Source organism: Nomascus leucogenys, chromosome 8 (assembly GCF_006542625.1).
Source record: "Nomascus leucogenys isolate Asia chromosome 8, Asia_NLE_v1, whole genome shotgun sequence".
NCBI lineage: Eukaryota > Metazoa > Chordata > Mammalia > Primates > Hylobatidae > Nomascus > Nomascus leucogenys.
In genome coordinates, this window is record NC_044388.1 from 506,996 (window position 1) to 533,140 (window position 26,145).

General features: G+C 40.6%; 1 protein-coding gene across 5 annotated transcripts in view; it reads right to left on the minus strand.

Moving 5' to 3' along the window:
* SCN8A (sodium voltage-gated channel alpha subunit 8) overlaps positions 1-20,989 on the minus strand; it is a 218,581-nt gene extending 197,592 nt beyond the window's left edge. For 2 of the 5 annotated variants that reach the window (XM_030816524.1, XM_030816526.1), the window contains exon 1: positions 19,879-20,002. The gene's annotated coding sequence lies outside the window, so the exon portion shown is untranslated. Of the gene's footprint in view, positions 1-19,878; positions 20,006-20,582 lie in introns of those variants that run through there. The other 3 variants (XM_030816527.1, XM_030816528.1, XM_030816525.1) reach the window with 2 other exon arrangements.
* Positions 20,990-26,145: the final 5,156 nt, after the last annotated feature.

Below are 26,145 nucleotides of genomic sequence, written 5' to 3' on the forward strand. Positions count from 1 at the left end.
CAGCAGTTTTTGCAGATAAAAAAGCTGACTGTGAAATTTATATGCAAAGACAAAAGGACTAAAACGGCCAAAACAACTTTGAAAAAAGAACAAAGATGGAAAAGTCACACTATCCAATTTTAAGTCTTGCTATGAAGCTACAGTAACCAAGACAGTGTGGAAGATAAAGGAAAGAATCTTAACAGCTGTGAGACAGAAGCATTAGGTAACCTATAAAGGAAAACCTATCAGATTAACAGCAGATTTCTCATCAGAAACCCTACTAGCTAGAAGGGATTGGGACCCTATCTTCAGGCATCCTCAAACAAAACAATTATCAGCCAGGAATTTCGTATCTAGTGAAACTAAGCATCATATATGAAGGAAAGATACAGTCTTTTTCAGACAAACAAATGCTGAGAGAATTCGCCACTACCAAGCCACCAGTACAAGAACTGCTAAAAGGAGCTCTAAATCTTGAAACAAATCCTGGAAACACATTAAAAGAGAACCACTTTAAAGCATAAATCACACAGGACCTATAAAACAAAAATACAAGTTAAAAAGCAAAAACAAAAAACAAAAAAAACCAAAGTACACAGGCAACAAAAAGCACGATGAATGCAACGGTACCTCACATCTCAATACTAACATTGAATATAAATGGCCTAAATGCTCCACTTAACAGATACAAAACTGCAGAACTCACCGACCATCTGCTGCCTGCAGGAGACTCACCTAACACATTAAGGACTCACGTAAACTTCAGATAAAGGGGTGGAAAAAGGCATTTCATACAACCAGACACCAAAAGTGAGCAGGGATAGCCATTCCTTGTTTATTCTTTTTTTTTTTTTTTTTGAGACAGAGTTTTGCTCTGTCATCCAGGCTGGAGTGCCATGGTGTGATCTCGGCTCACTGCAACCTCTCCCTCCCGGGTTCAAGCAATTCTCCTGCCTCAGCCTCCGGAGTAGCTGGGATTACAGGCGTGCACCACCATGCCTGGCTTATTTTTGTATTTTTTTTTTTATTATACTTTAAGTTTTAGGGTACATGTGCACAACGTGCAGGTTTGTTACATATGTATACATGTGCCATGTTGGTGTGCTGCACCCCTTAACTCTTCATTTAACATTAGGTATATCTCCTAATGCTATCCCTCCCCCCTCCCCGCTCCCCACACCCCACAACAGGCCCCGGTGTGTGATGTTCCCCTTCCTGTGTCCATGTGTTCTCATTGTTCAATTCCCACCTGTGAGTATTTTTGTATTTTTAGTGGAGGCGGGGTTTTGCCATGTTGGCCAGGCTCATCTCGAACTCCTGACCTCAGGTGATCTGCCTGCCTCTGCCTCCCAAAGTGCTGGGATGACAGGCGTGAGCCACTGCCCCCAGCCTAGGGGTAGCTATTCTTATATCAGATAAAACAAACTTTAAAGCAACAGCATTTTAAAAGAGACAAAGAGGGATATTATACAATGGTAAAAGGCCTTGTCCAACAGGAAACTATCACAATCCTAAACATATATGCACCTAACCACTGGAGCTCCCAAATTTATAAAACAATTACTAATAGACCTAATAAATGAGATAGCAACACAATAATAGTGGGGGACTTCAATACTAACAGCACTAGACCGGTCATCAAGACACAAAGTCAACAAAGAAACAATGGATTTAACTACAAATCCATTTAACAAGGGATTTAAACTACAAATCCATTTAACAACGGATTTAAACTATACCTTGGAATAAATGGACTTAACAGATATATTCAGAACATTTCATCCAACAACCACAGAATACACATTCTATTCAACAATGCATAGAACTTCCTCCAAGAGAGACCACATGATGGGCCATAAAACGAGCCTCAATAAATTTAAGAAAACTGAAATTATATCAAGCACTCTCTCAGACCACAGTGGAATAAAACTAGAAATCAACTCCAAAAGAAACCTTCAAAACCATGCAAATACATGGAAGTTAAGTAACCTGCTTCTGAATCAGCATTGAGTCAAAAACAAAATCAAGATGGAAATTTAAAAATTCTTCAAACTGAACGACAGTAATGACACAAACTATCGAAACCTCTGGGATACAGCAAAGGTGGTGCTAAGAGGAAAGTTCATAGCCCGAAACGCCTACATCAAAAAGACTGAAAGCGCACAAACTGACATCTAAGGTCACACCTCAAGGAACTAGAGAAACAAGAATAAATCAAACCCAAATACAGCAGATGAAAGGAAATAACCAAGATCAGAGCAGAACTAAATGAAATTGAAACAAAAAAAATACAAAAATGAAACAAAAAGCTGGTTATTTCAAAGGATAAATAAAATTGATAGACCTTTTAGCAAGATTAACCAAGAAGAAAAGAGAGAAAATCCAAATAACCTCAATAAGAAACAAAACAGGAGATATTACAACTGATATCACTGAAATACAAAAGATCATTCAAAGCTACTACGAACACTTTTACGCACATAAACTAGAAAACTACGCACATAAAAGAGATGGATCAATTGCTGGAAAAATACAACCCTCCTAGCTTAAATCAGGATGAATTAGGATACCGTGAACAGACCAATAATAAGCAGCAAGATTGAAATAGTAATCTAAAAATTACCAATAAAAAAAAAGTCCAGGACCAGAAGGATTCACAGCAGAATTCTACCAGACATTGAAAGAAAAATTGGTACCAGGCCGGGCACGGTGGCTCACGCCTGTAATCCCAGCACTTTGGGAAGCCGAGGCGGGCGGATCACGAGGTCAGGAGATCGAGACCACGGTGAAACCCCGTCTCTACTAAAAATACTAAAAAAAATCAGCTGGGCGCGGTGGCGGGCACCTGTAGTCCCAGCTAATCAGGAGGCTGAGGCAGGAGAATGGCGTGAACCCCGGAGGTGGAGCTTGCAGTGAGCCGAGATCGCGCCACTGCACTCCAGCCTAGGCAACAGAGCAAGACTCCATCTCAAAAAAAAAAAAAAAGAAAAGAAAAATTGGTACCAATCCTTTTGACACTATTCCTCAAGACACAGAAAGAAGGAACCCTCCCTAATTCATTCTATGAAGCCAGCATCACCCTAATATCAAAACCAGAAAAAGACATAACCAAAAAAGAAAACTATAGACTGATATCCTTGATGAACACAGATGCTAAAATCCTTCACAAAATATTAGCTAACCAAATCCAACAACATACCAAAAAGATAATCCACCATGATCAAGTGGGTTTCATATCAGGGATGCAGGGATGGTTTAACATATGGAAGTCAATAAATGTGATACAGCACATAAACAGAATTAAAAACAAAAATCACATGATCATCTCAACAGATGCAGAAAAAGCATTAGACAAAATGCAGCATTGCTTTATGATCCCTCTCAGCAAAATCAGCATACAAGGGACATACCTCAATGTAATAAAAGCCATCTATGACAAACCGACAGCCAACACAATACCGAATGGGGAAAAGTTGAAAGCATTCCCTCTGAGAACTGGAACAAGACAAGGATGCCCACTGTCACCTCTCCTCTTCAACACAGTACTGGAAGTCCTAGCAAGAGCAATCAGGCAAGAGAAAGAAACAAAGGACATCCAAACCAGTAAACAGGAAGTGAAACTGTCACTATTTGCTGACGATACGATCATTTACCTTGAAAACCCTAAAGACTCCTCCAGAAAGCTCCAAGAACTGATAAAAGAATTCAACAAAGTTTCCAGATACAAGATTAATGTATGCAAATCAGTAACTCTCCTATACGCCAACAGCAACCAAGCAGAGAATCAAATCAAGAACTCAACCCTGGCCAGGCACAGTGGCTCATGCCTGTAATCCCAGAACTTTGGGAGGCCAAGGTGGGTGGGTTACCTGAGGTCAGGAGTTCAAGACCAGCCTGGCCAACATGGAGAAACCCCGTCTCTACTGAAAATACAAAAATAGCCAGGTGTGGTGGCATACCCCTGTAATCCCAGCTACTTGGGAGGCTGAGGCAGGAGAACTGCTTGAGCCCGGGAGGCAGAGGTTGCAGTGAGCTGAGATCGTGCCACTGCACTCCAGCCTGGCCGGCAGAGCAAGACTCTGTCTCAAAAAAATAAACAAATAAATATAAAAACTCAACTCCTTTTACAATAGCCACAAAATAAAATAAAATAAAATACTTAGGAATATACCTAACCAAGGAGTCAAAAGACCTCTACAAAGAAAACTACAAAACTGCTGAAAGAAATCATAGATGACACAAATAAATGGAAACACATTCTATGCTCATGGATGGGTAGAATCAATATTGTGAAAATGACCACACGGCCAAAAGCAATCTACAAATGCAATGCAATCCCCATCAAAATACCACCATCACTCTTCTCAGAATTAGAAAAAACAATTCTAAAATTCATATGGAACCAAAAAAGAGCCCACATAGCCAAAGCAAGACTAAGCAAAAAGAACAAATCTGGAGGCATCATACGACCTGATTTCAAACTATACTATAAGGCCATAGTCATCAAAACAATGTGGTACTGGTATAAAAATAGGCACATAGACCAATGGAACAGAATAGAGAACCCAGAAGTAAACTCAAATACTTACAGCCAACTGATCTTCGACAAAGGAAACAAAAACATAAAGTGGGGAACAGACACCCTTTTCAACAAATGGTGCTGGGATAATTGGCTAGCCACATGTAGGAGAATGAAATTGGATCCTCGTCTCTCACCTTATACAAAAATCAACTCAAGATGGATTAAGGACTTAAATCTAAAACCTGAAACTATAAAAATTCTAGAAGATAACAATGAAAAACCCTTCTCAACATTGGCTTAGGCGAGGATTTCATGGCCAAGAACCCAAAAGCAAATGCAATAAAAACAAAGATAATAGTTGGGACTTAATTAAACTAAAGAGCTTTTGCACGGCACAAGGAAGTCAGCAGAGTAAACAGACAACCCACAGAGGAGGAAATCTTGACAATCTATATATCTGAAAAAGGACTAATAACCAGCATCTACAATGAACTCAAACAAATCAGTAAGAAAACAAACAATCCCATCAAAAAGTGGGCTAAGGACATGAATAGACAATTCTCAAAAGAAGATATACAAATGGCCAACAAATACATGAAAAAATGCTCAACACCACTAATGATCAGGGAAATGCAAACCAAAACCACGATGTGATACCACCTTACTCCTGAAAGAACGGCCATAATCAAAAAATCAAAAAACAGTAGATGGTGGCATGGATGCAGTGAACAGGGAACAACACTTCTACACTGCTGGTGGGAATGTAAACTTGTACAGCCGCTATGGAAAAGTGTGGAGATTCCTTAAAAAACTAAAAGTAGAACTACCATTTGATCCAGCAATCCCACTACTGGGTATCTACACAGAGGAAAAGAAGTCATTATATGAAAAAGATACTTGCACATGCATGTTTATAGCAGCACAATTCACAACTGCAAAATTGTGGAACCCAAATGCCCATCAATCACCAAGTGGATAAAGAAACTGTGGTATATATATGATGGACTACTCAGCCATAAAAAGGAATGAATTAAAAGCATTTGCAATGACCTAGATGAGATTGGAGACTATTATTCTAAGTGAAGTAACTCAGGAATGGAAAACCAAACATCATGTGTTCTCACTGATATGTGGGAGCTAAGCTATGAGGATGAAAAGGCCGAAGAATGATACAGTGGACTTTGGGGAAGAAGGCGGGGGATAAAAGACTACAAATATGGTGCAGTGTGTACTGCTCAGGTGATGGGTACACCAAAATCTCACATATCACCACTAAAGAACTTACTCATGTAACCAAATACCACCTGTACCCCAATAACTTATGGGGAAAAAAAAGAAAGCTATGACAATAGAATAGCTAAATTAGGAACATGAAAAACTCGTATTTAAAACTCTGAGTACATATGGACACGAAGAGGGGAACAAAAGACACCTGGGCCTACTTGAGGGTGGAAGTTAGGAGGAGGGTGAGGATCAAAAAAAACACCCATCAGGTCCTATGCTTATAACCTGGGTGACAAAATAATCTGTATGCTAAACCCCGGTGATACCTAATTTATCTATACGACAAACCTGCACATGTACCCCCAAACCTAAAATAAAAGCTAAAAAAAAAAAAAAAAACTGGAGCAGTGGCTCATACCTGTAATCCCAGCACTTTGGGAGGCCAAGGCAGCGGATCACCTGAGGTCGGGAGTTCAAGACCAGCCTGACCAACATGGAGAAACCCCATCTCTACTAAAAAAGAAAAATACAAAATTAGCCAGGTGTGATGGCACATGCCTGTAATCCCAGCTACTTGTGAGGCTGAGGCAGGAGAATTGCTTGAACCTGGGAGGCGGAGGGCGCAGTGAGCTGAGATCGTGCCATGCACTCCAGCCTGGGCAACAAGAGCGAAACTTCGTCTCAAAACAAAACAAAACAAAACAAAAACCCATTTAAAAAAAACAAAAGACAAACAAAAAAAAACCTGGGAAAAAAAAGAGACTGTGTAGTATTGAGGAAGGGGCAGACACACACACAGATTGATGGAACAGAAGAGAGAGCCCAGAAATAAACCCACATAAATATAGGCAATTGACTTTTGACAAAAGTGCAAAATCAATTCAGGAGAAAGATAGTCTTTTGAACAACAATGGTGCTCAAACAGTTAACTGCACATCTATTAGCAAAAAAATAAAAATAAACCTAGGCCTAAATCTCATATCTAATACACAGATTAACTTGAATGGATCACAGATCTAAAGGTAAAATGTAAAACTACACAAAATTTTTAACAGAAAACCAAGAACATCTTGAATTTGACAGAGTTCTTATATATGACATCAAAAACATGATCCATAAATGAAAAAAATTGACAAATTGGACTAAATCAAAATTTAAAACTTTAGCTCTATAAAAACACTATTAAGAAAAGCTAAGCTAAATAGTGGGAGAAAATATGCCCACGTAAGTTATCTGATAAAAGATTTATATCTCAAAAACAACATTTTTAAAAACAAAAATCTCAAAACTCATAGTAAGAATACAAACAATCCAATTTTTTTTAATGGGCAAAAGATTTCAACAGACACTTCACAAAGATACACAGAGAGCACATGAAAAGATGTTAGACATCATTAGCCATTACAGAAATGCAAACTGAAACCACAATGAGATACCACTACACACCTATTAGAATGGCTAAGATAAAAAAAAAAAATTAAACCTGACAATTCCAAGTGCCAATGAGGATACAGAGCACCTGAACTCGCATACGCTGCTGAACTCTCATACACTGCTGTTGGGAATGCGAAATGGTACAACCACTCTGAAAAACAGTTGGTAGTTTCTTATAAACATACACTTACTATATTACCCAGCAATCCTACTCTTAGGGATCAGCTTCGAGAAATATAAAGGTAGGATCACACAAAAACCTGTACATGAATGTTTGCAGAAGTACTATTCATAATCACCAGAAACTGGACATATTCCAAATGTTCTTCTAGAGATGAACAGGTTGACAAACTGTTATATACAAGGTTATATGCATTGGAACAGTTATATACAATACTACTCAGCAATAAAAAAGAACAATTGAAAAATACAACAACATGGTTAAATCTCCAAGGTATTATGCTCAGCAAAAGATGTCAGTCTCAAAGGGTTACATAGTGTAGTATGATTCTACTTTTATGACATTCTGGAAAAGGTAACACCACAGGAATGGAGAACCAATCAGGTTTCCAGCAGCTGGGGATTAGGGAAAGTTTGACTGCAAAGGAACGGCAGGAGGGAGTATTTTGGGGTAATGGAACTGTTCTGTATCCTGATTGTGGCATGGTTACATGAATCTATACATGTGTAAAAATTCAGAGCTGTACACCAAGATTTGTTTCAATTTTACTGTTTGTAAAATTTTTAAAATAAGAAAAAATAAAACAAAAGCTGTTTAAAATGTTAAAAGGGAAAAATGAAATACTATCTTGGGTAGATTAAGAAGAAAGAAAAAGGCCGGGCGCGGTGGCTCACGCCTGTAATCCCAGCACTTTGGGAGGCCGAGGCAGGCGGATCATGAGGTCAGGAGATCGAGACCATCCTGGCTAACACGGTGAAACCCCGTCTCTACTAAAAATACAAAAAAAAAAAAAAAATTAGCCAGGCAAGGTGGCGTGCGCCTGTAGTCCCAGCTACTCAGGAGGCTGAGGCAGGAGAATGGCATGAACCCCGGGGGGCAGAGTCTGCAGTGAGCCAAGATCGCGCCACTGCACTCCAGCCTGGGCGACAGCGAGACTCTGTCTCAAAGAAAAAAGAAAAAAGAAAAAAAGGAAAATAATATTTGCCATTCATGAGCTAGAACTTCAAAATCTTTTCAAATATTAGTTTTATTGAGCTTATTCTTGTGAAGGAAGTAGTGGTTTATTTGGCTGTAGTACTCTAACAGAAATAGGTTTCCAACTAGGAAAGAGTACCCTGCTTGTCCCAGGGGCACTGTGTATTGGCCCAAAGCCACACTAGAACGTGGGGTTCTGGTCCCTATATTTTGGCCATGAAAACACCACATACCCTCTTGTCCAAAATCTGGACTAGCATCCATCCTCTATTTTTTGTTTTATATTGATTGATTGTGGTGAAATATACATAAAATTTACCATCTTAACCATTTTTTAAGTATACAAGTATGTAACATTAAGTACATGCATTGTGGTACAACCATCATCACTATAAATCTCCAGAACAATCTCATTTTCTCAAGCTGAAACTCTGTACTCCTTAACCAGTAGCTCTCCATTACCCGTTTCTCACAACCCTTGATAGCCACTATTCTACTTTCTATCTGTGAATTTGACTATTCTAGGTAACTCACATAAGTGGAATCATACAATGTTTGGCCTTTTGTGTTACAAACTTTCTCAAATTTTTACCTTCGCTTTATTTTTAATTGACACATAATAACTATATATATTTATGGGGTACACAGTGATGTTTCCATTCATATATAGTGATCAGATCAGGGTAATTAGCATATCCATCATCTCAGACATTTATCATTCCTGTGTTGAGCACCAATACTCTGAACTCTACAGATCCACACTGGATTTTTCTTAACACTCCCAAAGTCAGCATTCAATTCCCACAAATAAGAGTTTTTTCTAGGTTCTAGGATTAAACCGTGGAAGGAAAAAACAAAAAAACTGGAAAGGCCTGACAACTCAGTATCCATATAACAGAAGCAATGCCTATAAGGAGCTAATGGTTCTAGAATCCTGGCTAGAAAAAAAACATACACACTCCTTCCTCTCTGGGAATGAGTTATTTTCCTTGAGATTTTGTAACGGATTGCACTGAGTATTAAACGCATTGCTCTTAAAAAAAAAAAAAAAAAAAAAAAAACAACAACAAAAAAAACCCTTTCTCTGAGCACCACCCTTGGCAAAGGTAGGGCTCCAGGGTAGCGCCCAAGTGCGGCATGTAAGTGACATCCCCATTTGACTGCTGAGCCTCACCACTGGAACCAGCAAGGCAGCCTGTGGAAAAGTGCGAGGTGAAAGACAAGGCAACTGGCTAGGAACAAAGCACATCAGCTCCCAAGGGTCAGACTTTAATTTTAATCTAATTAAAATTAAAATGGAAAACACTCATATCTAATTAATAGCAAATCTTTGATATCCACTCATAACACAAAGATGAATTTATTTTCTTTGACCTATAAAGCTTTTGAGCAATTTCTAATGCCAGAAGTCTACCTTAAGATCCCAAAATAAGTCTTACCCCTTGGGCACTTATGGGTGAAGTTTCCTGCGTGAGTCAGAAAAAAAAAAAAAAAAAGGCCTTGTTAGGTAAGTGAAACATTCATATTATCACTGTACTTTGTTTCCCTACTACACTACTTAATCATTCAGTCTGTGCACTTAGTAAAACCTTTCTCGGGTTTCACACAGCCCTCTCCTGCATTTCCAGAGACAAGGAAGAAGAAATACTACAAACAAAAAGATGGTTAAGAAATAGGAAAAATCTATAGATCTACTAAAATATTACTTGCATGAAAACATCCAGATTAATAAAACAGATTGCCATCATTCAGTTAAGTGGTGTTTATGGACTTTCCTCATCCCAGGCTAGCTTAAGAATGCCTTTCCAAGAGACTGTTGTATAACAGTTCTTAATTACTGTTACTTTGAGCATTCAAACTAGGAGAAAGGTATGCACTTATAATGGGATTGCAAGGAGAATCTCCTAATAGAATTACTGTAAGGGTAATTTGGGTAATACCCTAAATAGAGCGCTAAATTTATTAACATCTTGTACATGAACTGTGCCTGCTCTACTGGTTCCACAGCAAACCATGGGGACTTCTGCCAAATGTCTGAGTGCAAACTGTAGTAAATGTAATGGAATTTGCAAGAACTCAGTAACTTTCGTGGTGAGAAGAAAAATAATTTTAACAAATTAAATGAGATTTTTAAATTGCATTAAATTTCTGATTTTTTTTCTCTTGGTGTATTCTATTATTTTGATGTCCATGTTCTGACAATCCAATAACCCTTTATTTTTTCTTATTCAATGATCATTTCTGACGAGAAAGGGCAGTAGCAGAACCCAAGCTCCCTGAGTTCTGCCTTTGCTCTAAGTTACCACTGTATACTCAAGTTGTACGTTAGGGCCCTCTGGCCACCGTCTTGTACCCCAGCTATACCAAGAAGATCATGCAAGTCAAGTCTGACATTTTTCATCCACAGCCTAAGATTCAGTACCCGAAACAGAAAGCAACATCACTGGCTGATAAGGCCTTTTCTTTCCCTCTGCTTTCACCTACTAGAATCCTCTCAGTTACTACCTTTAACTCAGCCTGCAATTTCAAATAGTATGGCTGTCATGAAGCACATGGAATATAAACAAATGATCAAAAAATGAAGTATACTGAGTTTCGGTAAGGACGAAAGAGTCATTTACCAAGTCTATAAAAAGGTATAGAATTCTTGTTCCTTTATCCTCCAATCTGAAGGTGAGTTGAGAATGCCAAGGAAAATGACAAGTTAAGTGTCTATGAATGGAAAGAATGTAAAACTCCAAAACAAGGGTAGAGACCCGCAAACGAAGATTAAATAATCTTTATCAGTGAGAGCTTAGATAATAAAGTTCAGGAGATTCAGGTTTTCCTACAAGAAATAACATTAAAAGCTCAAGAAAACCCTCTGCAGAGAAACAATTAGAAAATTAGAAATGAAGAGATCTTGTTAACCAAAATGCTATGGACCAGACTACCATGTATTACAGAATATACTTCCCCAGATTTTCAAAATAGGAGATTCTCTATCTCTAATCTTTAAAACAGTAAAATAATCTTTATTCCCTCTCCCTTTTCTCCCATGTAAAGTCATTCACTGAGTTCTACTGAGTCTTCCTATAAACTATTTCTTACATTAGAAAAATATTAAACACACACATTCATGTAACACCCATATACAGTTATATTTACTTTCCTTCCTTCCCATCCTTATCACCACTACACTACTCCAACCCTTCATCACTACACAGCTGGGACAAATCAAAGAGCCAACTAAGTAGATGTCCATTCCTTGCTCTATTCCATCCAATTAGACACTGCTGCTCAATATTCCTAAAACACTACAGTATAGCTTTCATCATCTGTCATTCTATACTCTCTAAATTCTACATTCTCCATGTCATGAAAGAAACTTCAAAAAGTCCTTAATATTTGGCTAACTCTATCCTATCTTTGCAGGCTTATCTGCCACAAGGAGATTCTCACTGCTCCCCCAAAGCACTTTGTACATTCTTGCCTTCTCACTTTGGCTCACACTGTTCTACCCAACCATTCTGTAAAGCCCAGCTCAAATCATGCTTCTTCCATCAACCTGTCTCTAATCATACCAGCTTGAAATGCTCTCTCTTTCCTAAAAAATCAATTTATTAACTATACTATTTATTTAGCAATAAATCCTTTCCAACTTTTTAATCATCAACCATTATGAAAATCTTTTCTTATTTAACATTTTGTGTTTATGACTTATTTCACAAAATAAATAAGCTCCTAGAACATAAGGTCTATCTTTTATATATCCCATAGTTGCTACTCGCTAAATATTTGTTGACTGATGTGGTCAAGACAGGTGATTTAGAGTTCACTCATAGACAGCAATGAACCAATAGTTCTCAAGGCTACGTCTCCCCCTGCACTTTTATTTTTAACAGGTAATTCTATAAGGAAAACCCTAAAAGCAATGTAGGTTAGTAGGAAAGGCTGCTTCAGCCCAAACTAACTTGTACATTAAATAAGCCAAGAAATTAAAATATAAATTTTACTAAGAAAAATAAAACAGAGGGATTATGTATTTCTAAGGAAAAGGGGTAATTAATTGATCTAAGATGATCTAGAATGAGAATCCAAATCCCCAAATTATTTTAAGTCTTCCTTAAAAGACAATGGAAGTAACTGTGTGAGGAGCAGGGGGAGACAATATGTATATGTGCATGTATGTATGCAGGAAGCATTACAAGAGAAATCAGTAACAGTAATTGCTATTATGGAGTGCATACTGCATGACTGGGAGACCGTAAAAGAAGACTTAACTTCGAACTTTTTGGTTTTTGAATTCTGTGCCTCTGTTAAATATTCAAACAAACATTTCAAGACAGAATGGAAGAGAAACTGTCAACAGAGCCTTCTGAGAAAATGTTTTTGTATTAAATGGCTAAAAATCAAGAGGAAATGAAAGAAACATTTAAGAATATTACTACTTTTTTTCCATAAAGCAAGAAAATATTCCCCAGTTTTCTCAATGCAGAGATCAGATAAAGAAAGCAATTTGCAGCAAAGTTCTAGCAGAGCTAAGAATAAAATAAAACTAAACAACAACAAAAACCACCTTCCCAAGGTTCTGTGCCCTGTCCAGCAGATGAGGATCTGGTTCAGTAACACAGAGGTGTACCCAAAGGAATTGTTGGAGGGGAATGAATACCTACTCTTAAAATATGAGCAGTTCCCCACGTTCACATCCAAATCCTCTTGCCCATTTTCACTCTGTCATTCACCTTCTTTTGCTTTCTCCCTATGATGATTCGTCACACTCCAAACACTTTCTTCCCTCCCTATCACAATACTCATCTTAAAAAATGGCTATCTTCAAGACATCTTTCCTACAAACAAGGCATTATGCCTCTTTATAGTATTCACCAAAACATAGGAAATCCAATTGAGAAGTCTGTAGCAAATGTGATTTCTGGGTATTCTGACCTCTGAGAATGCCCTATCAGTCTCATTTGCAACCTGCTTGATTTTTTTTCTGCAATTTAATAATGCATCAATTTTTTTCATTTAAAAGCATTCAGCTTCCTGCTAAGACAAAAAGATAGTATGAATGTAACACAAAAGCCTGTTGTATTATCCTTAATTGAGGAATTAATCCTGAAACAAGGAGCTAAATATATAATAAATTAAGCCCTACTTGCTTACAGGGTTGTTGCTCACTAAAATGAAAGAAAAATGCTACTTACACCAGCTTGCAGTGGACATTAAACTTGTAGAGGCTCAGCCTTCAACTGTCTATACTATTAAAATAAGGAGAGAAGAATAGATTAAATATGAGGTGTTTTTTCATTGACAAAGTAGTTGCCATGTCTTCCTTTATCAATCATTATCTAAAAAGTAAAAGTAACATTTTAATTTTCACTTTTTCTCCCTTCCCAAGTTCACGCTGGTAAAAATGCTAATGATCAGTTAAGTGCTCATAATGGAGGAAAAAGGAGAAAAATAAAGTAATTCACAAGCTTGATGATCCATCCCTGGATAAGTAAGCATCCACTATTTCTCTAGCATTCTTACTCCCCAGGAACCCAAAAAAATTTATAGCACAAAAAACTACACTAATCAGCTGAATATGAAAGGAGCCTGTGAACGTGCCTTTTGAGGGAGTTCAGTGCTTTCCACTTCCAGATCCTGGGACACGCCCAGTGAATACAGGATGCCTACCATCAATAGTGAATATAAAGTGATCCAAATCTCTCCATCGCCTATTTTAGTCAACCCACCCCAATCAACTCCTTCCAGGATCAAGAGAGCTTCAGTACCAAACTAAAAGTACCTCTTAGACCCTCAGGCTTCTGGCTTTTATTTCATTCTATTCTCCTCAGTATGACACATCTCCATATACCCAAGGAAAATCTTAACTATTACCCTCTCTCACCTTTGTACTACTTCTAGCCCAAAGTCCTCCCAGAACTTCTTTGGCCCCAACTTGCTGCCCATACCCATCACCAATCCCCAGCATATTCTGTTCTCTGAGTCTCACACCAGTTTCAGCCTTGCATAAGCAAAGAAGTCCAGGTAACAATGGTCATAATTCCCTACAGTCCTGGTTACAACCTAGGTTGGCAATGGGAGAGCTTTCATGAATAGCCAAGTATATGTGTTTACATGCAAGAGACATGGAGAAAGATAAGCAGACTCCAAGATATGACCTTTTTAAAAGTAGCTAGGATAGCTGCAGAAGGAACACAAGTGTGTTACTTTGCTGCCTCCTGTTTTCATCCATATTCTACTTATTGATACATCTTCTGTTAATTTCCCCTCATCCTTCCTGCTTCCAAAATGCTTTCCTTCAAAGGCACTTTTGCCCTCCCTCTGTCTATCCCAGAATCTTTCATTATACCCACTCACTAAGATATGTTTAGCTACCTAAGTTAATAATATCTTAAAATAAAACCAAAATTGTTCACATTACTTGGTTATATGAACATCAGAATATAACACCATTTAATAGAAAGATGTCATTAAACATGAGTTGACCAACCTAGGTACCAGTCTCCACTACACCAGTTAGATAGTCCTTAGCTTGGACAACTTCCTTCATTAAGCTCTTTGGTACTCAGTTTCTTCAGCTATAAAGTGGGCAGGATATTTGCTTTACCTCCTTCTCAATCAACTGACAGAAGGATTTTGAAAGTTTTTATAAATAGACAAACACACAGTAACATTTACCAAAGGTGGCAGGTCACCTATGAGACCCATTCAAATAAAGCAGTTCAAAGACTATACAGTGGGGAAACCTAAAATGGTGCTGAAGACAAAACCAACTCCAAACATGTATAATCACTTACCACAATGTAAAAATCCAGCTCAAGTCAGCATAAAGGCAGGCCTCGGCCTTTGAGTCCATTTCACCTTCAGATCCCAGGCTACAGCTAAAAACAGCCCAGCTGGAGAGTGCCAACGCATTCCTTTTGGGTAAAGAGTCCTATTCTAGTGTAGTTTGGGAATGGACAAGGCAAGAGGTACTTCGGTAACCACATTTGCACTGTTGGTGGAAGCCAGCAGAGCAATTATACAGTAAAACTTTTCTTAGCAATGTCCATCCAAGTTAGGGTATCTACAGGTTCCATCCTCTACGCCAGACTGAAGATAAAGCAACCGTCTGCTTTTCAGACTACTGAAATTCAATACAGTACATATATACTATGTCAAATACATACATAAATACACATTAAGCTGCTAAATCCCTAGAGGAAAGGAGCCTAATATATATTAAGCACTATGTGCCAGAAACCATAAGGAAACAGAGATTTCATTTAATCCCCACAAATACCCTGCAACGTAGGTATTATTATTCCCACTTTTATAGATAGGAACACTGAAGCTCCAATAGATTAAATAACTTGCCCAAGGTCACAAAGCTAATACGTAGCAGAGTCGGGATTTGAATCTAGTTTTGTCTGATTCCAAAGCCCATACTGCTTCTGACATTTTCTTCTCAATGGTGTAACTATAGCAACCTTCCTGGGTTTTCATTTCACCTTAATCTCTAACATAGTACTTAAATATGTGTCCTGGCTGTGTCTCCATAACTTCACAAAGGGATAATTTTTCCAGAAACCTTCTCCTTTGTCTTTTGACTGCATTTACTTCCCATTCTTGCACAAACTATTCTTTTTCAGGTTAAATCACTGGGCTGGCCCTAACAGACTGCCATACAATTCAGCAATTAATAAACTTATAGGGTAAAAGTTCTGTTTCCTTCGACACCTTAATAGCCACAGTTTTTGAGCACAGTATTATTTTTCAAGCTGGTGCTCACCAGCTTAGAGAGGCATTGTACTAGTGTTCAGTACAGTGCCTTATATATAGTAGGTGCAGAGTGAGACTATTTGTTGATTCATTGATTAAGAAAAGGTTTATTTATTCCTCAGTTAATGTGCTAAATATAAACAGAGACTTTATGGAAGTCCAATTCTATGAGTGAATTGTTTCACATTAAAGTTTTTTTTGGAACATTTCTAAAGGATTAAGAAAAAGGTAAGTTGAAATACAACAATCTGTTTAAGTCCCTAAATGACTAGCTGGTGAACTATAAAATTAAGAGCTTAAAGGGCTCAGTTTTAAAATACTGTCATTCTGGATAACTTTACAAGTGCTTCTTTCCCTCTCTATGGGAAAAAAAAAAAGACTGGAAAAACATCATAAAACACAGATAATTGTTTTGCTTATGGTAGAAGCAAAGATGGTAAGGATGGTAAAACTAAGGATGACTTTTTCCCTCTGTTTTTAAATATATTAAAATTTTTATGCAATAAGTATGTATTTTATAATTATGGTAACTGATCTCACTCTGGATAAACTTTGGATTTTTAACACTTTCTATATAGTATAGCTTTATTGTCCTTAGATATAATCCATAGGAATTGAATATTCATTAATTCAAGCATGTGCCTTCTAGAACAATTTGTTACATAATACCAGCACATTAAAGATAATTATTTTTCTTTCCATTCACAGAATGTTTTTCTTGCTTTAGGTAGACATGTCTCTATTTTTGCATTCTTTTCAAGTAAGTGCAAGTTTCTTGTATATTCTCTACAGAACAATGATTCTCAATCTTTTCTTGGAAGCAAGCACAAGAATGGCATTTACCCCTGATATAGCCCCAATTTATATGCCTTTCAACTTTATGTATATTACCTTTTCAATAAGATTAAAATACTTTGATCACAGTGGAATCCAAATGGAATGAGCTACGTTATGTGGCCGTAAGTTCCCTACCAACGGATGTATTCAAAGCAGAGATCTCCCATAAAGGAGATTCCTGTATTGGGTGGGAGGTGGTACCATGTGAATTTTATGGCCTCCTTCCTATTTTGTGATTTTAAAATAGTTTTTTTGGACAAATCTACTTTAGTAATACTGACCTCTGCTGTGTCAAGTGCCTTTCCCAGTTCACTATTCAAATCAACCCACAGAAGACGCTCTTCTGATCCAGTTTAATTTAGCCAGCTATCGAATTACTTCTTGTGGAGACCAAGAGTATTAACAGTTGCTTGCTATTTGAAATGACTGAAGTGTGCTGAAATAATGCAGTCAGCAAAATGTCACTTATGGCTTACATATGGATCTGTTGCAGCCTGAAAAACATTGTCTCCATGAGGGACAGCCAAAATGAAGAGTTATGTGGGAGTAATAAAATATGATAACTAGGCCTCAACCTCAAGTACAAACCCAGCTGCGCACGTACATCCACATCCACGAGAAAGCCTGCTGATAATAAAAAGCAAAGAAAAACCCAATCATGTCCAGCGTGTGTGCACATCGCCACAGGACTGGTCGGGGAACTGTCCTTTCAGCACCACAACAAGAAGCCTGAGTACAAGCCTAAACACAGGCAACCCAAAGCTGGACCAGGAGAAAAATTTGTTAAGGGTCCTACAAGGAAAGCAACAGCAACCGTATGGTTGTTTTTAAGGATGCTGTATTCCGCTTGATTATCCTTTATTAATTTAAAACAAAATCCTCCAAGGATTTTGATAAAAGTTGACAAAACCCCAAATGAAAACCAAAGCTGCTCAAACTGAAGCCAAGAAACCAGTAACTGACCTGCACCATTATGAACTGCTTTGCAATACCCACCACCAGCTCTACTCAGAAACACAACACATTTACATGTACCCTGAATCAGATGTTCAGAGAACACGGAACATGCTTGCAGCCCTCTCCAGGGAGGACCTCAATTTCTAGGACAGGGAATGCGTGCTGAACACCAAAGGATCACTACCCACAACCACCACCCCACCAACCAGCAACCAAATCCTCTTTCAGGGAGAAATGAAGGCCTTATGGGTCATAAGCTCCAAAGAAAAATGCTGCAGTATTTCAAGAACCAGGTTACACGTAATGTGCCACAAAGCTTTCAGCATTTTAAGTTTGATTCCCCCAAGATTCCTACCAGGATGGTACCGTGTAGTAATGTTATCCAGCCACTTGCATTACAAATTTAAAAAAAAATTTTTTTGAGAAAAGAAGAAAAGCACAACATCCCCCCGCTCCACATCTTCTAATGCACGTGGAGAAAAGAGAAGTGCAGAGGGATTTTGAGACAGTGAAAAACCTACCACACCCGAAATCTCCACTGGAAAGCTAAAACATCCCCCAGCCTTAACACACTGCTACCTCTCTCTAAAGGTTCTCCAGGTTCAAACTTGAGAAAACAGTTATAAAAAGCACTCTCCCCCTTTACCCCCAAGGCCCCCACCCACACTTCCTGCTTCCATCCCTGACTCTCTGGTGCCCACTGTGCATGAAAAGCAGTTTTCCTTGTGTGGCAGAGCTTGCTCCATGCTAATTATTTCTCCCTCCCCCTGACTTTAGCCAGATGCAATCCAAAGTTTCCTCTACCCTCCCCCAAACAGATGACATCCATTTATTATGAACGCTGATGCGGAATCTTGGAATCTCCGGACATAAAATGTATTCCCCCTTGCTTCAAAAACTGCAGTGTAAGTGAGGAAGAGGGCATAGGGTGGAGTAGTCGGATGGAATGCATGGTTTGAAGAATCCTATTTATCGGGCTGAAAAATGGTTCCCATTCCATCCCAACTCGAAGCTGGGGCCCCTGAAAGGGTCTGACAGTCCTGGCTAACCCCGGGAAAGTTAGCCAAGTCTCCACCGGTGGTTGTTGCTGGCAATGGAAGGGATGGAGCTGAGCTCTCAGGAGAAACTGCAGAGGCTTTGCGGTGCCCCAAGGTACCAAGTGAGAACTAGAGAGGAGGGTCCAAGCCCACGGAGCTGGGCAAACAGTCCTGTACCCCAACGCTAACAAGAAGCCAAGGGTGCTGCAGCTGATGGTAAGGTGGGGGAGGGAGAGGAGAGGAACAAGCTCTGCATTGGGTGGCGTAGGGGTGGGGGTGGGGGTGGGATGGGGGAAGGGGATATTCTCAAAGTGAAGTGCTTCCAAATGCAGGAATCCTAGCCTGCCGAGGAAGGTCCCGGGAGCCCCCATCACAACCCCAGAGCACCCTGCTGGGAGGGGGACGAACGCATCCGAGTAAAGAAAGGACAGAGGGAGTCGGGAGTGCTGGCTGCGGGAAGAACCCAGGAGCCCTTGGCTTCTGCAGTTTTTAGCAATGTGAAGCCGGCTGAGGGAGAAGGATGCAGTAAGACATGGGGGAGGGGGAGGGCTGAGGGGCTGCTGTAGGAAGATCCCGACAGCGCTGCCCTTCCCAGTGCAAGCCGGCCAGGGGCCCCAACTCTGCCCGGCACCGAGGGAGGGGTGGGGGGCTGCACCGCAGAAGGGGCACCAAGGACGGGCCGTGTCCCTCACTGTAGCCGAGACGGAGAAAGCAGGGTGTCCGGGGTGGGGGCTGGTGGTCCTCAGTTCTCTTAAGAGACCCCCGGTACACACAGTAGAAGGAAGCAAGAGTTCCAAACACCTGTCCAAAATAAGGAGAGCAGAACCCCAGCTCCACCGCCCCTCGAGCCCCGCCGCGCACTCTGCGGCAAAGCCCCTGACTGGAGATGGGCGAGCCCCGCTCAAGGGTCCCGAGGCGAGAAGGGAAACCCGGAGGGCAGGAAGCAGCGCCAGGGCGGGGGCTCTGGGGCGACTTACGGCAGCGGAGGCGGCGAGGGAGGCAGCGGCGGCCCTAACGCGGGGCCCGGGAGGCGCGGCCGGACTGCAAAGGCGCCGAGGCTGCGGCGGGCGGGACTGCGGTGGGCGCCATCTTGGAGCGCTCCCCGCGCCCGCCCCCCGCACCGCCCGAGTCCTTGCATAATTGATAACTCGCGCCCGCCGCGCGCCACCGCGCGCGCGCCCCTCCCGCCGGGCCCCCCGCCCGCCCCGCCCCCGCGCCGACCCCACCGCGCGCGCCCCCTGCCCGGGCCGGCCCTCGCCCGCACGCGCCGCCGCCGCCGCCGCCCCTGCCCCCGCCCCCGCCCCCGCGCTTTGCGCCCGCCCGCCCGCGCCCCCGCGGCCCACCTACCCCTGCAGGGCGCGCCCGCTCGCCCGCTCGCCCGCTCGCCCGCAGCGCGCCGCCAGCCCGCAGGCTCTCAGACTCGCGTCCCCGCGCCGCCGGGAGCGGATCAGGGGCAAGAGGGAGCAGGGCGCCGGCAGGGGGCGCCGCGCGGGAGCGCCAGGGAGCGTCCCCGGACCCGCCTCCACTACGCCCCCGCCGAGCCGCCGGGAGGGGCCGCGGGCTGAGGGCCGGGACCCGCCGCGAGACGCCGGCTGGCTGCTCGCCAGCGCCGGGCGGCGAGACCCGAAAGCTGTCGTGGTGACTCGCGTGCTCCGTGGCCCGCGTCAGTGCCAAGTCTTACCTTTCTCCTGCCCCGCAACAGTGCCGCGCTCGGTGAAGTTTCTGACATCCAAAAGCGGAGGGAACTCAATTTACAGCATCTTGGGCCCACTGAAAAAACGAGAAGTCAATCAGCGGCAGGTGGAGGCTCGTGTTTCAGCCCACAGGGACCTGCTGCCAGGAGCGGGGAGGCGCTGCCTCCCTGACAGCCCCCAGGCCACCTCAGTCTTTCCGATCCTCAGTCTGTCCATCTGTAAAGCAGGCATGAGCATTTCAACCGCTCACTCCACCCTCGCAGGATCTAGGTAATGAGTGCCAGGGCTCTTGGCACTTTACTGTGCCTCTTCTCTACTTAATATTTTCCTACCACCAATCACAAGAGGGAAAAAGGGTGAAACAACCTCTCCAAACCTCAGTGTTCTCGTCTGTAAAAGGAAACAATCACAGTAGCAACCTTATAAACTTCTTGTTTGTACAAACGGGGAGCATGCACTTCACACATTGCTAACACAGCCTGGTACATGGTCTGCTTATCACATAATGTGCCCTCTACAATACATTTAAAATTAGCTTTACTGGGGTATATTTGCGTGTGTTTAGATTGTACAATTTTGACATATGTGTACACTCATGAAACCATCGCCACCAAGGTAATGAACACACCCATCACCTCCAAAAATTTCTCCGTGTGCTGCTTTGTAATCACTCCCTGCATCGCTCGCCCCCACACACCCTCTCCAGGCAACCACTGATCTTCTTTCTATTACTGTACATTGGTTTGCATTTTCCGGAATTTTAAATAAATGGAATCATACAGTACAAACTCTCTTTTTTGTATGGCTTCTTCCACTCGGCATAATCGTTTTGAGATTATTCAGTCGTTGCCTATCAAGTGTTCCTTTTTACTGCTTAGTAGTATTCTTTATGGGGATACACCACAATGTGTTTATCCAGTCACCTGTTTGTGACATTTAGGTTATTTCCAGTGTTTGTCCATTACGAACAAAGCCGTTATGAGCATTCGTGTGCAGGTCTTTGCATGGATATATATGCTTTCGTTTCTCGTGGGTATAAATATCTAGGAATGGAACAACTGAGTCTTGTCTTAGGTGTATATTTAACATATTAAGAAGGGGCCAGACTGCCTTCCAAAGTGGTTGTGCCTGTCCATTCCTATTAGCAGCATATGAATTTCAGTTGTTCTACATCCTCACCAACATTTGGAGTGATCAGTCTTTAATTTTACCCATTCGAATAGATGTGTAGTTTTATCTCGCTGTGGGTTTGTCGTCCATTTCACTAATGACTAAAGATGTTGAACATCTTTTCATGGACTTGTCATCTGTAAATCCTCCTGGCGAAGTGTCTCTTCAAGTCTTTAGCCTATTTTAAAAATTGGTGGGTTTTTTTCTTGTTAATTGAGTTTTACGAGTTGTTTATATATCCTGGCTGGGCCCAGTGACGCACGTCTGCTGTCCCAGCTACTCTGGACACTGAGCAGGAATAATTGCTTAAACCTAGGATTTCAAGTCCAGCATGGACAACACAGGAGACTCTGATTCTAAAATTTTTTTTAAAAAATTAAAGAGTTGTTTATGTATTGTGGATACAAATCTTCTGTCAGACATGTGATTGGCAAATATTGTTTCCCAGTTTAGGCTTATCTTTTTATTCTTTTTACTCTCTTAACAGTGTTTTTCCAAAAGCAGAGGTTCTTCAGCCAGGTGCCCTGGTGCACACTTGTAGTCCCAGCTACTCAGGAAGCTCAGGCAAGAGGATCTCCTGAGGCCATAAGTTGGAGGCTATAATGTGTTATAATCGGGTCTGTGAATAGCTGCTGCACTCCAGCCTGGGCAACATAGCCAGAACCTGTCTCTTAAAAAAAAAAAAAAAAAAGTAGACCTTCTTAATTTTTATAAAGTTCAGTTTATTATTTTTTCTTCTATGGATCATGCTTTTAGTGTCATGTCTAATAAGTTTTTGCCCAACACAGGGCCCCAAATATTTTATCCTATGTTTCCTTCTAGAAATTGTATAGTTCTAGAGTTTACATTTAGGTTTATAATCCATTTTGAATTGACTTTTGTATGTGGTATGAAATGTAGTTTGAAGTTCCTTTGTTGTTTTGTTGCATAGATATATAGTTGTCCCCATGCTATTTGTTGAAAACACTATCCTGTCTCCACAGATTACCTTTGCACCTTTGCAAAAAATCATTTACTCAAGTATGTAAGAATCTAGTTCTAAACTCTCCTTCTGTTTCATTGATATATTTATCTGTCTTGGCACTAATACCACACTGTCTGGATTACTCTGCCTTTATAATAAATCTTGAAATCAGGTAGTTTCAGCCCTTGACTTTGCCCTTCGTTTTCAATATTGATCTTGCCAGTCTAGGTTCTTTGCATTTCCCTATGAATTTTAGAATCACCTTGTCAAATTTCAACAAAAATCCACTGAGATTTTGATCAAGATCGCATTGAATCTATAGATCAACTTGGAAAGAACTTATATCATAACAAAATCAAATTTTTCATTCCATGGACACTTTTAGTCCTTTTGAATTTCAATGTTTTATAGTTTTCAAGATATGGGTCTTGCTCACCTTTCTGGGATTTATTCCTAAATATTTCATATTTTTGATGTTATTGAATGCTATTTTTATGTGGCAATTTGATTATTCATTGGTATTGTATAGAAATATAATTAATTTTTGTATATTAATCATAGGTCTTGAAACTTTGCTAAATTCATTTAATACCTTTAGCAGAGCTTTTTGTAGAGTCTTTTAGATTTTCTACTGATAAACATAGAATCTGCAAACACACAGTTTTACTTCTTCCTTTCCAATCTGGATGTCATTGTTGTTGTTTTCCTTGCCTTTATGCACTGGCTAGAACCTCTAGTACAATGTTGAATAGAAGTGGTAAGAGCAGACATCTTTGTTTAGTTCCTCATCTTGGGGGAAAACTTTCAGTCTTTGGCCTTTAAACATGATGATGGCTGTAGGCTTTTTTTTCTAAATACCCTTTGTCATGTTGAGGAAGGAATCTTCTATTCCTATTTGGCTGAGGGGTTTATCAATAATGGATGTTTAATTTTGTCAATGCTTTTTCAGCATATGTTTTTTCTTTTTAGTCTTATATATAGTGGTTAATTTTCAAGTGTTAAACTAAACTCACATTCCTAGGATAATGTATTGATCGTGACATACTATCTTTTTTATGTATTGCTGGGTTTGGTTTGCTAACATTTTGTTAAGAATTAGCGCATCTATGTTATGAAGTGCATTGGTCGGTAGTTCTCCTCTAATGCATTTGTTTAGTCCTGGTGTCACAGTAATGCTGGCCTCATAGAAAAGAAAATATTCCCTTCTCTTCAATTTTCTGGAAGAATTTGTGTAAAATTCATATTACATGTTCCTTAACTGTTTAGTAGAATTGCCTAGTGAAATCATCTGGGCCTGGAGTTTTCTTTGTGGGAAAGTTTTTGGGTTTTGAGTTTTGATTTGTTTTTGTTTTTTTTTTTTTGTTTGTTTCTTTTGTTGTGTTTTTTTTGTTGTTGTTGTTTTTTGAGATGGAGTTTTCGCTCTTGTTGGCAGGCTGGAGTGCAATGGCGCAATCTTGGCTCACTGCAACCTCAGCCTCCCAGTTTAAGCGATTCTCCTGTCTCAGCCTCCAAAGTAGCTGGGACTACAGGCGCCTGCCACCACGCCCAGCTAATTTTTTTGTATTTTTAGTAGAGAAGGGGTTCCAGCCAGGCTGGTCTCGAACTCCTGACCTCAGGTGATCCACCCCCCAACCCCCGGCCTCCCAAATTGCTGGGATTACAGGCGTGAGCCACCCCACCTGGCCTGTTTTTGTTTTTTTGAAACAGGGTTCTCACTGTGTTGCCCAGGCTGGAGTGCATTGGTGCCATCACAGCTCACAGCAGCCTCAACCTCCCGGGCCCAAGCGATCCTCCCACCTCAGCTTCCCGAGTAGCTGGGACCACAGGCATGTGCCACCATGCCTGGCTAAATTTTTTATTATTTATAGAGAGGAGTTCTTGCTGTGTTGCTCAGGCTGTTCTCAAATGCCTGGGCTCAAGCAGTCCTCCTGCCTCAGCCTCCAAAAATGTTGTGATTACAGGCATGAACCACTGTGCCTGGCTTGAGGGAAAGTTTTTGACTACAAATTTATTGTCTTTAATATAGGGATTTTCAGGTTTTAAATTTCTTATTGGTAGTTTTATCTATCAAGGAATTTGTCTATTTTATTTATATGGGCATAAAGATGTTCATAAAATTCCTGTATTATTCTTTTACTATCTATAGAATTTGTAGTAATGTCACCTCTCTCATTCCTGATATTGGTCATTTGTATTCTCTCTCTCTTTCTCTCTTTCTCTCTCTCTCTCTCTCTTCCCCCCTCTCAGTTAGTCTGGCTAAAGTGTAATCAACTTTATTGATCTCAAAAAATACTTTTTGGTTTCATTGATTTTTCTCCACTGATTTTCTGCGTTCTATTTCATTGATTTCTACTCTAATCTTTATTATTTCCTTCCTTCTATTTACTTTGAGTTTCACTTGCTTTTTTTCCCCTAATTTTTTTTATTTTTTAATTTTTTTTTTTAGACGGCATTTCGCTCTTTTGCCCAGGCTGGAATGAGGTGGCATGATCTTGGCTCACTGCAACCTCCGGCCCCCTGGGTTCAAGCAATTCTCCTGCCTCAGCCTCCCAAGTAGCTGGGATTACAGATGCCCACCACCACACCCGGCTAATTTTTATATTTTTAGTAAAGATGGGGTTTTGCCATGTTGGCCAGGCTGGTCTCGAACTCTTGACCTCAGGTGATCCACCCAACTCAGCCTCCCAAATTTCCCCTAATTTTTTAAGGTAAAAGCTGAGGACATTTATTTAAGACCTTTCCTCATTTCTAAAATAGACACCTAGTGCTATAAATTTCTCTGTAAGTACTACTTTAGCTGCATCCCACAAATTTTGATATATTGCATTTTCATTTAAATTCAGTTAAAAATGCCTTTTAATTCCCCTTTTGCTTTCTCTTTGACTAGTGGGTTATTTAGAAGCATACGACCTAATTTTCAAATATTCAGGGATTTTCCCGATAACTTTGTGTTGTCAATTTCTAATTTTAGTGCATGTAGTCAGAGAACAAGAGTTATATGAATTGATTGTCTTCAGGTTTTTGAGACTTGTTTTATGACCCAGAATATGATCTATCTTGGTAAATGTTCTGTATTTTGTTTGTTTGGTTGGTTGGTTAGTTTTTTGGCTTTTGTTTTATTTTCCCAGACAGGGTCTCACTCTGTCAGCTAGGCTGAAGTGCAATGGTGTGATCTTGGCTCACTGCAACCTCTGCCTCCCAGGTTCAAGCGATTCTCCCACCTCAGCTTCCAGAGTAGTTGGGATTACAGGTGTGCTCCACCATGACCATCTAAATGTTGTATTTTCAGTAGAGACAGGGTTTCACCATGTTGGCCAGACTGGTCTCAAACTCCTGACCTCAAGTGATTCCACCGCCTCAGCCTCCCAAAGTGCTGGGATTACAGGCATGAGCCACTGTGCCCAGCTGTTTTGTAT